The sequence below is a fragment of the Lactuca saligna genome, chromosome 5, assembly GCF_052625555.1.
Source record: "Lactuca saligna cultivar CGN05327 chromosome 5, ASM5262555v1, whole genome shotgun sequence".
NCBI lineage: Eukaryota > Viridiplantae > Streptophyta > Magnoliopsida > Asterales > Asteraceae > Lactuca > Lactuca saligna.
This window is the reverse complement of record NC_136421.1, coordinates 109,340,129-109,353,743: the sequence shown is the minus strand read 5'-3', so window position 1 is coordinate 109,353,743 and position 13,615 is coordinate 109,340,129.

The window sequence follows — 13,615 nt, the reverse complement described above, 5'->3', positions numbered from 1 at the left end:
GCACCTCAAGTGTGATGCGTCAAATGTTTCAAAAAACACCACCAACAATTGGATGACAATGAGAGAGAGCCTGGAGCACCAAAAATTGGCTATATCCTCTTAGAATACTCTTGGTGCCATTTTAGGGGCTTAGAGGTTACATATATAGTGGAGAATTTCAAGAGTCACTCGTAAACCGTAATTCTTAAACTTAGGATTATTATCCAACAATTGATGTGGACTAACACTTCATGGACTATCTCATAAGCTTAGTCCATCACAAATCAATCATGGATCATTATCTCAAAACATATGTACCACTGATTTACATAATCATTCCCTATTAATTTAATTAGTCTCTTTTGATCACTAAATTAACTCCAAATTAATTCTTGATCAATACTAATTAAATAACATGATTTCTCAATTAATATATTATACGTATAATATATTAATAAATCATAAATATCCTCTTTCTGAAATATCCATCCTATTGAATTGTTCTACTGAATGCAACCCAAAATGGACCATGCTACTATGAGTCATGTACATACCAATTATAATCATGGGCTTAGATACCAAATCCAACAAATAGTTGTCAGAGTACAAATCAAAATCATAGAATGCAGAACACTTATGGATGTTGTGAAATCATGTTGGGACCTTCCCCTTCGATCCAAAGGTACCTGAAACCATAAACATAAACTATAACCACTAGCTTAGTGAGTTCCTCTAAATACCACATACCATACATACAACGGGCTCTGCCCAGTATAAATATGTTAATAACAAGCAATGTTCCTTGTCCAAACATACATACAAATACATAAAATACATGCAAGAGTTACATAGATAACTATCATTATTTATACATAAACCCAGTGGGCCAGCCTTGGTGCCTTCAACCTACAAATACTATAAGGAGACTCACCTCAAACTGAAGATATCTAAATCACACACACACACGGTTGCTACAAAGGCTCCTCACACTAAGCATATCTGAAACCAACCCCACTTCATAATTAGGGTAATAAACCTTAATCAAAGGTCTACAACATATTCTCTATTACTAAGGGCAAAAGACCATTTTACCCTTCCAAGGCTAAACCCAACCAAACATGGCCAAAGGCCTAAAAATGGCCCATGACCATTTCTTGGAGTACATCATGTGTACTCTCTTCTTACACCCTGGTACTGAGTTACCACTAAGAAGAAAACGTGGCAAAGCTCCTTACGCCTAGAGTACCCTAAGGTTACGTCCTGTATAACCCCTCTGATGCCAAATTTCATTTTAAGATCTTAATACCTAAAGACTAAACGTCCTAATCACAAATATTAATCTTGTGAAGGATTTAACTTATAATGTCGTTAACTTTAATTTTTTATTGGGATTAAGGGAGCCTAATACCAAATCCTAAGTCTATAACACTCTTTAATAGCGTCAAACGCTCTTATGATGAGAAATAGCAACACAAACTTCCTTTTTATGACATAAAATCATCAAAAACCACCTAAAGTGAGAAACTTCGGATATACAGTAGCTTTTACTCCCAAAAACCAAATCCATGGGACCAAAAGCATGTAAATCTCTAAGCTAGTCTAGATCTAAGCCATAGAAAAATAAAGGTGAGAAATTTGTACATCTAGAAGATTGAAAAAGTGATGAAGTCCCTATATCTTCAAGTGTTAGCCACAACAGTTCTCAAAGAAACACTTCCACTCCTTTACTAAGCACCGATAACACACAAAAGAGGTACACAATCAAATATTAGGGTTTATAGCACTAGTTGAGGGGATGGAGGCTGAACATGGAGAGGCTTCAAGGGACTTAAGGTCCTTAAATAGGGGCTCAAGCCTAAAATTAAGAGTTAGGGGTTTGGATGAGTATGCCATGTGTACTCCATACGTACACCCAACATACCCGAAGAAGTTTGTGTTCCATCTTAAATAACATATACCCAATGTACGCATCAGGTATGCCAAACATAAGGACTAATTTTGCAAGAAAATTAATAATTGGGGTTGATATGAAAATACATAGAAATTGGTGTTACAACCCTCCCCAACTTATGTTAGAGTTCGTCCTTGAAGTCCACCCCTATATATAAATTGAGATAATACTCCTTTATTTCCGTATCAGGCTATAATGTCCACTCAGAGCCTTTCTGGTGCTGCCATTTCATCTTCACCAAGTTGACCATGTTGTATCATAGATTCATCGTGTTCTTATCGATTATCACGATTGGTCTCTCTATCTAGTATAGGTGCTCTACCACCTGATTATCCTCCAATAGAAACATTGTGGAGTCATCGACTAAACACTTCCATAGCTGAGAAATGTGAAAAGTGTTGTGAATCTGATTGAGCTCCTTCAGTAGGTCCAATCGGTATGCAACCCTTCCCACCCGGGCAATTACCCTAAAACGACCAGTATATCTAGGGTCCAACTTGCCCTGCTTCTTGAACTGGATGACACCTTTCCAAGGTGACACATTTAGGAGTACTATATATATATATATATATATATATATATATATATATATATATATATATATACTGATTTGAAACTCCAAATCAAATCAACACCTATCAGCATAAGTCTTCTATCAGCTCTGCATGGTCTTAAATCTCCTGCCCACTTGTTGGATAACTCGGTAGTCTGGAGCAGCACCTTTGTGCTACCCAATAACTTGCTAACCGACCTCACCAAAAAAATCAGGGTCCAAAACTTCCTTGTGTTGAGCGTCTCAAAAAGAGGTTGATCAATAGTACGATGATCGTTGTTGTGAGAAAACTTAACTAATGGAAAATATGCATCCCAACTACCACCAAAATTCAACACATATGGCCAAAGCATATCCTCCAGAGTCTAAATAGTCCGCTCACTCTTTCCATCAGCATGCGGATAAAAAGCCATACTGAAATGAAGTCGAGTAGCTAACTCCTCATGGAATTTCTTCCAGATTTTGGAAGTGAAGCGTACATCCCGATTTGAAACTATTGATACTAGAACCCCATATCATGCCACAACCTCCTGGATATAAACATCTGCCAGTTTCTCTACAAAGATGGTCTCTTGAATATGAATGAAATGAAAACTCTTGGTTAATCAATCCACAATGACCAAAATTCAATCCACCCTTCGCGTTGTGCGCGGTAGCTTTGTGATCAAATCTATCATGATATGTTCCCATTTATAGATGGGAATACCCAACGTCTCTTTCTTTAATTGAGGTTTCTGATTCTCATCCTTGATGTTTCTATAAGTCAAGCATCTCTACACATACCTGGAGACATCCTATTTTATGTAGGGCCACCAATAATCAAGTCTGAAGTCTCAATACATCTTAGTCGCACCTAGATGAATAGAAAACTTTGATTTATGCCCCTCCTCCATCAGAATTTTTCATGTACCCCTGAAATATGGAACCCAAACTCTCTATTGTATGATAAACAATTCATGGCTATCATTATCAAAAGAGGACACCTAATTCACTATGTAGTCGCTCTTCCGGTCTTCCTCCTTTATAACCTCATCTTGAGCCCTACGATTCTGCTCCATGAGTGGCCTGATCACTATCATCCTTAAACACAATTCCCTGATAAGGATACCAACTGTCTTGTTCCTAAAAGCATCGGCCACCACATTGGCTTTCCTAATGTGATAAAGGATCTCACAATCATAATTCTCCATCACATCGAGCCACCTGCATTGCCTTATTTTCAGATTTGGCTGATCCATCAAGTGCCTCAAACTCTTGTGGTTCGTGTAAATGATTCAACGAACCTCGTACAAGTAATGATGCCAAATATTAAGGGCAAAAACCACAATCCCTAGCTCCAAAACATGAGTAGGATAACTTAGCTCATGAGGCTTCAGCTGCCTTGAAGCATAAGCTATCACACAAATCCTCTACATCAACACTATATCCAATCCTGAAATCGAGGCATCACAATATAATATGAAATCATCCACACCTTCTGTATGGATTAAATTGGAGCTTCACATAACTTCTTCCTCAATCTCTCAAACGCCGCCTACTACTCAGGCACCCAACAAAAACTAGCTGACTTTTTTGTTAACCTGTTCAATGGAACTGTGATCCTGGAGAAATTCTCACATCCGATGGTACCCCGACTAAATCAAGGAAACTCCAAATCTTGGATAGAGACTGTGGAACCTCCCACTGGATTATGACCTCAATCTTGGCTGGATCAACTAATATACACTTCTAATTGACGAGGTGCATGCATCTCGCGTAACTAGAATTAGTACTTGGAGAAATTATCATAAACCCTATCCTTCCTCAAAGTCTCCATAATTTATCACAGATGCTCCTCATGCTACTCTTTGGTCTTAGAATATACAAAGATATCATCAATGGAAACAATCACCGACTGATCCATCATCAATCTTCAAACCCTGTTCATGAGGTCCATGAATATTGTAGGTATTGTGGTGACCGTAAAAGGCATCACCACAAACTTTGGATGACCATAACAAGTTTTGAATTCTATCTTTTGAATTTCCTCATCCCAAAATCTCATTTGATGGTAGCCTAAATATATATCTTTCTTGGAGAACCAAGATGCACCCTGAAATAGGTCGAAAAAATCATTTATTCTCGAAAGCGGATAACGGTTCTTCACCTTTAACTTGTTCAACTCCCGGTAGTTAATGAACATCCTTTGGGAACCATCTTTCTTCTATACAAATAGAATCGATGCTCCCCAGGGTGATCTACTCGATCTGATAAACCTTTTTTCTAACAACTCTTGCAGTTTTGTAGACAAATCCTACATCTCTGGTGGTTCTAATTGATAAGTTCCCTTGGATATTGGAGCCACACCTGGAACCAGATCAATAAGAAACTCAACCTACCTCTCCGGAGGCACTCCAGGAAAATCCTCTAGGAACATGTCAAAATATTCCCGAACAATTGGCACATCATCAATCTTCCTGTTCCACTCCTCTCCTCTCTGGTATCCAACACATAAGCCACAAAACTAGAACAACCATGTTGAAGATACCTCCTAGCTCTTACAGTTGAGTAGAGAGTTGGCCCTCACTGAGCACGATCACCACATATGACTAGTTCTCCCCACTTGGGGTTCAAACCCAGACTAACTAGTCCTCATAATAATTCATTTTTCCATTAGTGCTAAACCAATCCACACCCACGATAACCTTGCTCTCGCACAGATGGATAGGAACCAAATCAATCGGATACCGCTCGCTAAATTACTCCAGTACATAACCCTAATGAACACTTGATACTCGTATGGGACGATTGTCGGTGATCGCCACCTCCAATGAATACTCAAGCTCCCTTGGAGCATAACCAAATCTCTTGCTGAGCGCAAGGGATACAAACGATCGATGGTGCCCAAATAAAAAAGAACTAAAGCTAGAACACCGTTCAGTAGGAATGTCCCTACTTAACATCATGAATATAATAAGAATAAACATCAATGAAATAAATGAGATAAGGATAAGATACATACTTGTAACCACATTTGGTGCTGCACAAGCCTCCAGGGCTATCAGCTGGAAGCTTGGCTCCTCACAACTGGCACATCCGCCTTGCCTTCGATGCTGTTAGTGATCCTTAATCTTGCTAGAGCGAGTACTGAAAGAAGTCCTACTAACCTCGGCTAATTGGCCCTTTTGTTCCCCGTATGGTTTCATTAAAAGAAAATCATATCATATACTTTAGTGGTGGTGGTAGTGGCGGTGCAATCCATGCTATAGTGACCAAAACCACCCACCTTGCAAGCCTCATTATGTGCCTTGTTGTGCTAGCACAAAGTCTCCGAACCTACTGGACCCTCAATCGAGAAGTAAAACTCTTGGAATTCTTCCCTTAGCCCTCTAATATCTTATCCTGAACCGGATTCCTCTTTCTTATTGTCTCTAGATCAATCTCCCGCTTATGACCCCGATCTATCCTCAAATGTACTAAAGTCAGACGTGCTCATAGACTTCCGTGTCTCATCTTTGAGCATATCATGGTACCTAGCCTTCTTCAACTCCTCATCTGCCACATACTATGGAACCATCAAATCTCTCTCCTAGAACATGGTAATGATCTCTGCTACAAACTTATTTGTCGGACAGAAATCCAAAAATTCTCTCGCCAGCTACTGAACCTCAATTATTGGTGTAAAATCAACCTTAAACCTCGTAACAAATTCATCCCAAGTAATCGCTTCAACAGTCATGCATCCCAAGGCATGGCCTACCTCATCCTACCAATCACATGCTCTATCTTTCAGAATACAAGATGTGAATTTGACATTTGCCTCCTCGGTACATGATCTAGTATAGAAAGTGTTTGTAATGTCTACTAACCATTACATGCTAACAATGGGGTCGTTCTTTCTTGAAGAACTCAGGAGCCTTAAATACACAAGACTCTCGAAAAGTATGAGAGAATGCACCCACCATAGCCACAATCTTAGTACGGAATGTGACCAGATGCTCATCCGGGATCTCGATATTGCCATCCTTGATCATACCAAAATATTATAGGAGTATTCTCATAATACCGTGGGTAATCTAAGACGAAATGAACTCTCGCATCTGATGATCCAAGAGTTCGACTCTAGAAACCGAAACCAATCCCTCACCAGGGCCTAAAACACTTCAAGTGACCACCGTACTCAAAATAAAAAAAAAAATGAAAAACATCAAAAAAACATTCAAAGAATCTCAAAACATGCGTGTTTCTTAGTATCCTTGTGAATCCACTTGATTCGAGTATGTATCTTGTTGTAAAACCCACCTCTGGCACGTATCACAATATTGTCCGCTTTGGGCCACTCGGCACGAGGACTTCCCAGGGGGTCACCCATCCCGGTACTACTCCCGCCCGAGCACGCTTAACTGCAGAGTTCTTATGGGATCTGCTGCCCTCACGGCTTTAAAACGCGTTGTGACAAGGAAGGTATCCACACCCCTTATAAGGAGATGTTTTGTTCTCCTTCCAAGCCGATGTAGGATCAGGTGCAACCCACCTTCACCCCCCATTATAGGGTTCGACGTCCCTGTCAAACACATCGACCCGTGCCCTAGCTCTGATACCATTTGTAACACCCCCCTCTGGCACGTATCACAATATTGTCCGCTTTGGGCCACTCGGCACGAGGATTTCCCAGGGGGTCACCCATCCCGGTACTACTCCCGCCCGAGCACGCTTAACTGCAGAGTTCTTATGGGATCTGCTGTCCTCACGGCTTTAAAACGCGTTGTGACAAGGAAGGTATCCACACCCCTTATAAGTAGATGTTTCGTTCTCCTTCCAAGCCGATGTAGGATCAGGTGCAACCCACCTTCACCCCCCATTATAGCGTTCGACGTCCTTGTCGAACACATCGACCCGTGCCGTAGCTCTGATACCATTTGTAACACCCCCATCTGGCACGTATCACAATATTGTCCGCTTTGGGCCACTCGGCACGAGGACTTCCCAGGGGGTCACCCATCCCAGTACTACTCCCGCCCGAGCACGCTTAACTGCAGAGTTCTTATGGGATCTGCTGCCCTCACGGCTTTAAAACGCGTTGTGATAGGGAAGGTATCCACACCCCTTATAAGGAATGCTTAGTTCTCCTTTCCAGCCGATGTGGGCTCAGATCTAACCCACTTTCACCCCCATTATAGGGTTCGACGTCCCTGTCGAACACATCGACCCGTGCCCTAGCTCTGATACCATTTGTAACACCCCCATCTGGCACGTATCACAATATTGTCCGCTTTGGGCCACTCGGCACGAGGACTTCCCAGGGGGTCACCCATCCCGGTACTACTCCCGCCCGAGCACGCTTAACTGCAGAGTTCTTATGGGATCTACTGCCCTCACGGCTTTAAAACGCGTTGTGACAAGGAAGGTATCCACACCCCTTATAATTCGAGTATGTATCTTGTGCTTCTAGTATTACGGGCATAATATTACCATTCACACTTATCCATACTTTCCTCAAGAGTCATCCCGATTCCTATAAGTTACTTCCTTATTATCAAACATTCGCCCTTCCTACTAACAATGCATCTGCCAAGCTATCATACTTTGTAGGTTATCCTAGGATTCCCTTCACACATGTCTTCGTCATCAGCTACAAAAGAAAATCCCATAAACTTGGACTAACTACCTTACAAATACAATCCCAAAAACTTCGACTAACTACCTTACATCTGCCAAGCTATCATAAACTTTGTGCTCTTTGATTGCAAGGTGTCACACTACAATGGTTGGAATCTAACAAGAGTTACACAATAGAGTTAAACCTAGCCTTTTTAAATTATCTAACTTCTGTAACATGTAACCTAGCATATTCACTTGATAGTTAATTGGTATTAGCGGTGGTCTCTAAAATCACAAAGAAAGTAGTATTTTTGCATGGAATGCTAAACCAGAGTACAACCTAATATGGTCACCCTATCTAAATATCTACAATCCATACTAGTATGTCGTTCACAAACATACAAAGGCATCTCTCCTGGAATTCTATCATGTAAAACCGAGCATATCCTTAGCCGTAATCTAACATGCTATACATATATACACATACTAAAACAAGTAACATGTAAGGGTACTTTAGGAAATACTTGAGCTTGGCAAATTACACGCATCACACCCCTTTTTTTATAAAAATCTCTAAGAAAAATAGTTTCTTTTTACCAATTCCTCACTTTGAGTTCAGACACTCCCGAGAGTGTGTCTGAATCTCTCAAACCAAGGCTCTAATATCAAGTTGTACCATCCACTGTTGTAAAAATCCCGACTAGGTCCCGATTAATCTCTGATTAATCCCTAGGCGCTACTCGACCGATTAGAGGGCACCTAGCGATTAATCCTTCCATACATAATGAGTGAAACATTATAAAACGATGAATTTTAACATTTTGAAGAAATTTTATCTCAATGGAAACTATTTGAGGCATGATTAGTGTTTTATTAATCATATTAACCTACTTTGTTATCAAATTAATGGTATTTACGAACTTTGATATGATATTAGTCATATATATTTTTTTCTAAAATTCAACAAATTAGCAATTAATGGTACCCAATTAATCTCCGCCTAGCCGATTAATCCCTTGACCCCAGTCCACCGACTAGCTAACGTCGAGCGATTTTTGCAACCTTGGTACCATCCCAAAAATACTATGTAATTTTTTTTTCATATATTAAGTCAACAAATATCATCAGTCATCCATTTTAAAAACCAATCAAGTTTAACAATGTAGAAAATAGTTATCGTCGTACAAATTAAAATCATAGAATGCAGAATAATGGTGGATGTTGTGTGATCATGTCAGGCCCTTCCCCTTTGAACCAAAGGCACCTAAAACCATAAAAATAAATTAAAATGAAAAGGCTTAGTGAGTTCCCTAAAATAGCCCATACCATACATACAATGGGCCCTGCATATTATTAGGACCTGCCCAGCATCGGGCCCTACTTGTTGCAGATATGTTAATAACAAGAAATAGGCCTCGCCCAAACATACATACAAGTATATATAATACATAAAAGAGTCACACAAACATCTAGCATCATATAAACATAAAGCAAGTGACCGTCCTTGATGCCTTCGACCTGCAAATACTGTGAGGAGACTCACCTCAAACAAAAGACATCTAAATCACACACGCACAGTTGCTACAAAGGATCCTCATACTGAACATATCTGAAACCAACCGTGGTTAATAATTTGGGTAATAACCCATAATGAAAGGTCCACAACATATTCTCTCTTAGTAAGGATAAAAGACCATTATACCCTTCCAAGGCTAAACCCAACCGAACATGGCCCAAGGCACAACAATGGCCCAAGGGAATTTATGGGAGTATGACATGCGTACTCTCTTCTTATGCCCTACATACTGAGTTACCACCAAGAAGGAAACAAATAAAAACTCATTAAAACTTGTGCACCATACGGTTACACCCAACGTAACGCCTTTGATGCTCAATCAAATTTTAAGCTCATAATAACTAAAGACTAAATTTCGAACATAAAAATATTAATCTTGGAAAGGTCTTAATTGATAAAGTCTTCAAATTTAAGCTTTTAGATGGCTTAATGGAGCCCAAAACTAAACCATAAGTCCATAACACTCTTTAATTACCTCAAACTCTAGCATGAGTGAGAAATAGCATTAAAGACTTCATTTTATGATTTAAGATCCTTAGAAACAACATAAAGTGAAAAACTTGAGCTCTTGAGTATCTTTTACTTACAAGAACCAAATCCATAGGAGCAAAAGCATGCAAATCTCTAAGCTATTATCGATCTAAGCCAAAGATCCATAAAGGTGAGAGCTTTATACCTCTTGAAGCTTGTAAAGGTGATGCAGGCCATAGATCTTCAATATTTTTCCACAACACTCCTCAAAGAAACACTTCTACTCCTTGACTATGAACCCAGAACACATAAAAGAGGATAACACAAGCTAATCAAGGATTAGGATTTTTAAACACTGCTTGGGGAGGATGGAGGCTGAAAACGGAGAGGCCTCAACGGACTTAAGGTCCTTTAATGGGGGTTTAACCCTAAAACTTATGGTCTGGGATCTACATGAGTACGCCCTATGTACAACTTACATTTGTCCATCATACTCGATGAAGACCACATTCTATCTTAAATGAGCTACGCCCAGTGTACACATCAAGTACGCAATGCGTAGGGACCAATTTTGCAAGAAAATTAATAATTGAGTAGGAAATAAAAATACCTGCAAATAGGTGTTTAAATATGATATTATGTGTTAACTAAATTGTGTTATACAAAGCCTTTGGTTATGTTCCTTGACTGTTGTTACTTGAAAAGATTAATGGTCTATTGCCTACCTTAATTTGGGAAAATTGGATTTTATGTGTTCAATTATTTTATTAGAACCGCTATGTAACTTCTCAGGGTGATAAGAAGACTTGCATAACTTATTGATTATTATATATTCATTGATACTTAATGTCGTTAACTTTTAGAAAGCATACTAGTATATCAGACGTGAAAATGTGTGACCGAGAACCAAAAGATTTCCATGAGTTGTTGATACAAACAGAAGGAAGTAGTTGGTGGAGAATGGTACCCATCGTTACAACATAGTTAGAATAATTAGTAATGTTACTGTTAATAGTGGTGTCCTTCTGGGTTACATGCAATGATAGAAATTAGCACTAAATGACATGGGAATTTAATAGGGACTTGATTTATTAGTTAATTAACATTCTTTAATTTATTAAATGATATCTAGAAGTTTTGGAATGTTATAGGATAAAGTTAGTTAATTAAAGTAGTCAAATAATTACCAAGTGTATGGATAATTATTAAGTGACTAGATAATTATCTTTTAGGTATTTATATCCGTTCCTATACATAGAGAGGCATATGAATGAATTTAGATGATGAGTTTTCTCAAAACCATATAAGAAATTTGCCTGCCTCTCTTTATTCCCGTAATCACCTATATTCCAGTTCCCACATTGTGGTGATTTCATTGTCACAACATGGAAATCATGTTTACATTATAATTTGGTTTTTAGGCTCCTCATTCATGGTGTTCGACATATTGTTTGTTTTCGGGTGTTGCTGATCTGGGTGCCTTGGGTGTGACGACAAAAGAGGACCTCTACGTTGGACTCTTTGTTCTTATCAAATCATCAAGCATTTATGAGTGTTTCTACAAACCCTAAAGGTATCATTCCCGCATATTAAAGTTCAAATTAAATAGGTTGTTTATAGATCTGGTTTTTGGGCCTATTAAAGATTTAAAAAATTTGTTCCTTCCATTGATTTTTAATATTGTCTAATGATCCTTAAGACCCATTCATGGTATTAGGGCAGTATGTACACATCTATTATATTTTATGTTTTTTGTGCTTATGTGTTTAATTAAGTTTGCATGCTTATATCTAATCTATTTGTTGAATGATAAATAGTTCCAATTGTTTTTAGAAACTAAAGTAGTTTAAAAATCGATTATCATGATTCTACTCTAATCACGATGATGTGGTAGGTCTTCCTCCATGACGAGGTGGATCTTGTGAGAAATGAAGTATTGTGTCACACTATGTCACACCCCAAAAACGAGAATGGCGGAAACGTTCTGGGGCGGAGGACATTATGTAATGTATCATAACAATGAAAAGTAGTAAACAAGCAACAACATCATCCATTGCATTAATAGTATAATTTTAAATACATGTGTGTTCTTTCCTAGTACAAAACAACATAATGAATAATCAAAATAAAAGACGAGTCTTGACTACTCCGTCTTCACAAACCTTGGTCGTCGTACCTATCTATTTGTGACCTGAGAATACAAGTTATTTTGAAAGCGAGTATCAGCAATAAAGCTGGTGAATTCATAAGTATTAATGTGTCTTTGATTTGTAAAACTATAAAGTAAAGACTTGTAAATGTTTGAAGAAAAGTTTGTATAAGTATGAACGTGTTTGTAAGTAATTGTAAATGTTTGAAAACCCAAGAAAATCCCATATTTCCTACTAGTATAAAAGTAGTCTTCTACCAAGACCCGATTGTTTTGAAAGTAAGCATCACTGTAGATGTGACGGTTTTCCCCTATTTAACTATTATTATAAAAGTTATAGTCTACCTCGTCGTTTATGTGTATGAGTCACAATATAAAGGTAATAAGGAAAATAGTTTATCTATATCAAATATATCCTACCTCGTCGTTCATGTGAATGTGTCACAAAGTAAAGGAAGGAAAATAATATAATAACTAAAAATGTATCCTTTTGCACTAGGATATTCACGACGTGGAAACTCGCCCAAAAGTACAACCGTAGACGCCCATCGATGATCATTTTCCCTACTGTAGCTAATAGCCTTGGGGGTGGAATGGTTAGTCCCAAAACGTTTGTAATAGATTCTATGCAATAGTATCTATTAAACTAATTAATGTAAATGTGTTCATGTAAGCATATCTATGTAAACGTATGCTTGTAAGCGTATTCATTTAAGCGTATCTATGTAAACGTATTCATGTAACCGTATCTATGTAAACATATTCATGTAAGCTTATCTATGTAAATGCATCTATTCATATAGTATATAATGTATTAGTATAGACTCATGAATGAACTGACTCTTGTGTGATTCCTTGTACTTGGAATACTAAGTAATATCTCCTAACTATACCTATTATAGTTACTAGTAATGTATGTGTATAACCGAAAGTATGCCTTTCCTACCTAAAGGTATTGAACTGACTGATGGAACTTTTATGTCTATAAATGTATACATGATATATAACTAATATTTAGACGGCATTCGGACGAGTAACCGATGCCCTAAGGTCACATCCCAACGAGGAAAAGTAAATAAAGCGACTAGTTGTCCTAAGTCCTTTAAACATTACTTATATAACTATACATTTATAGGAATTCATTTGACTATATATAAGTATAAAAGAAGTTTGTAAAACCTTTGAAAAGTTTAATAACTAAGAAATGATGAATTGATGTCAGTTTATAAAACGATTTGAAAGTAATTTGTTTGATAAGACAATTTTAAGTATAAGGAAAACCTTTGTTTGAAACACAATTGTAGTAGAGTTTGAAACGAAACATACAGTATGTAAAGTAGTTTGATAAAGAGTTCT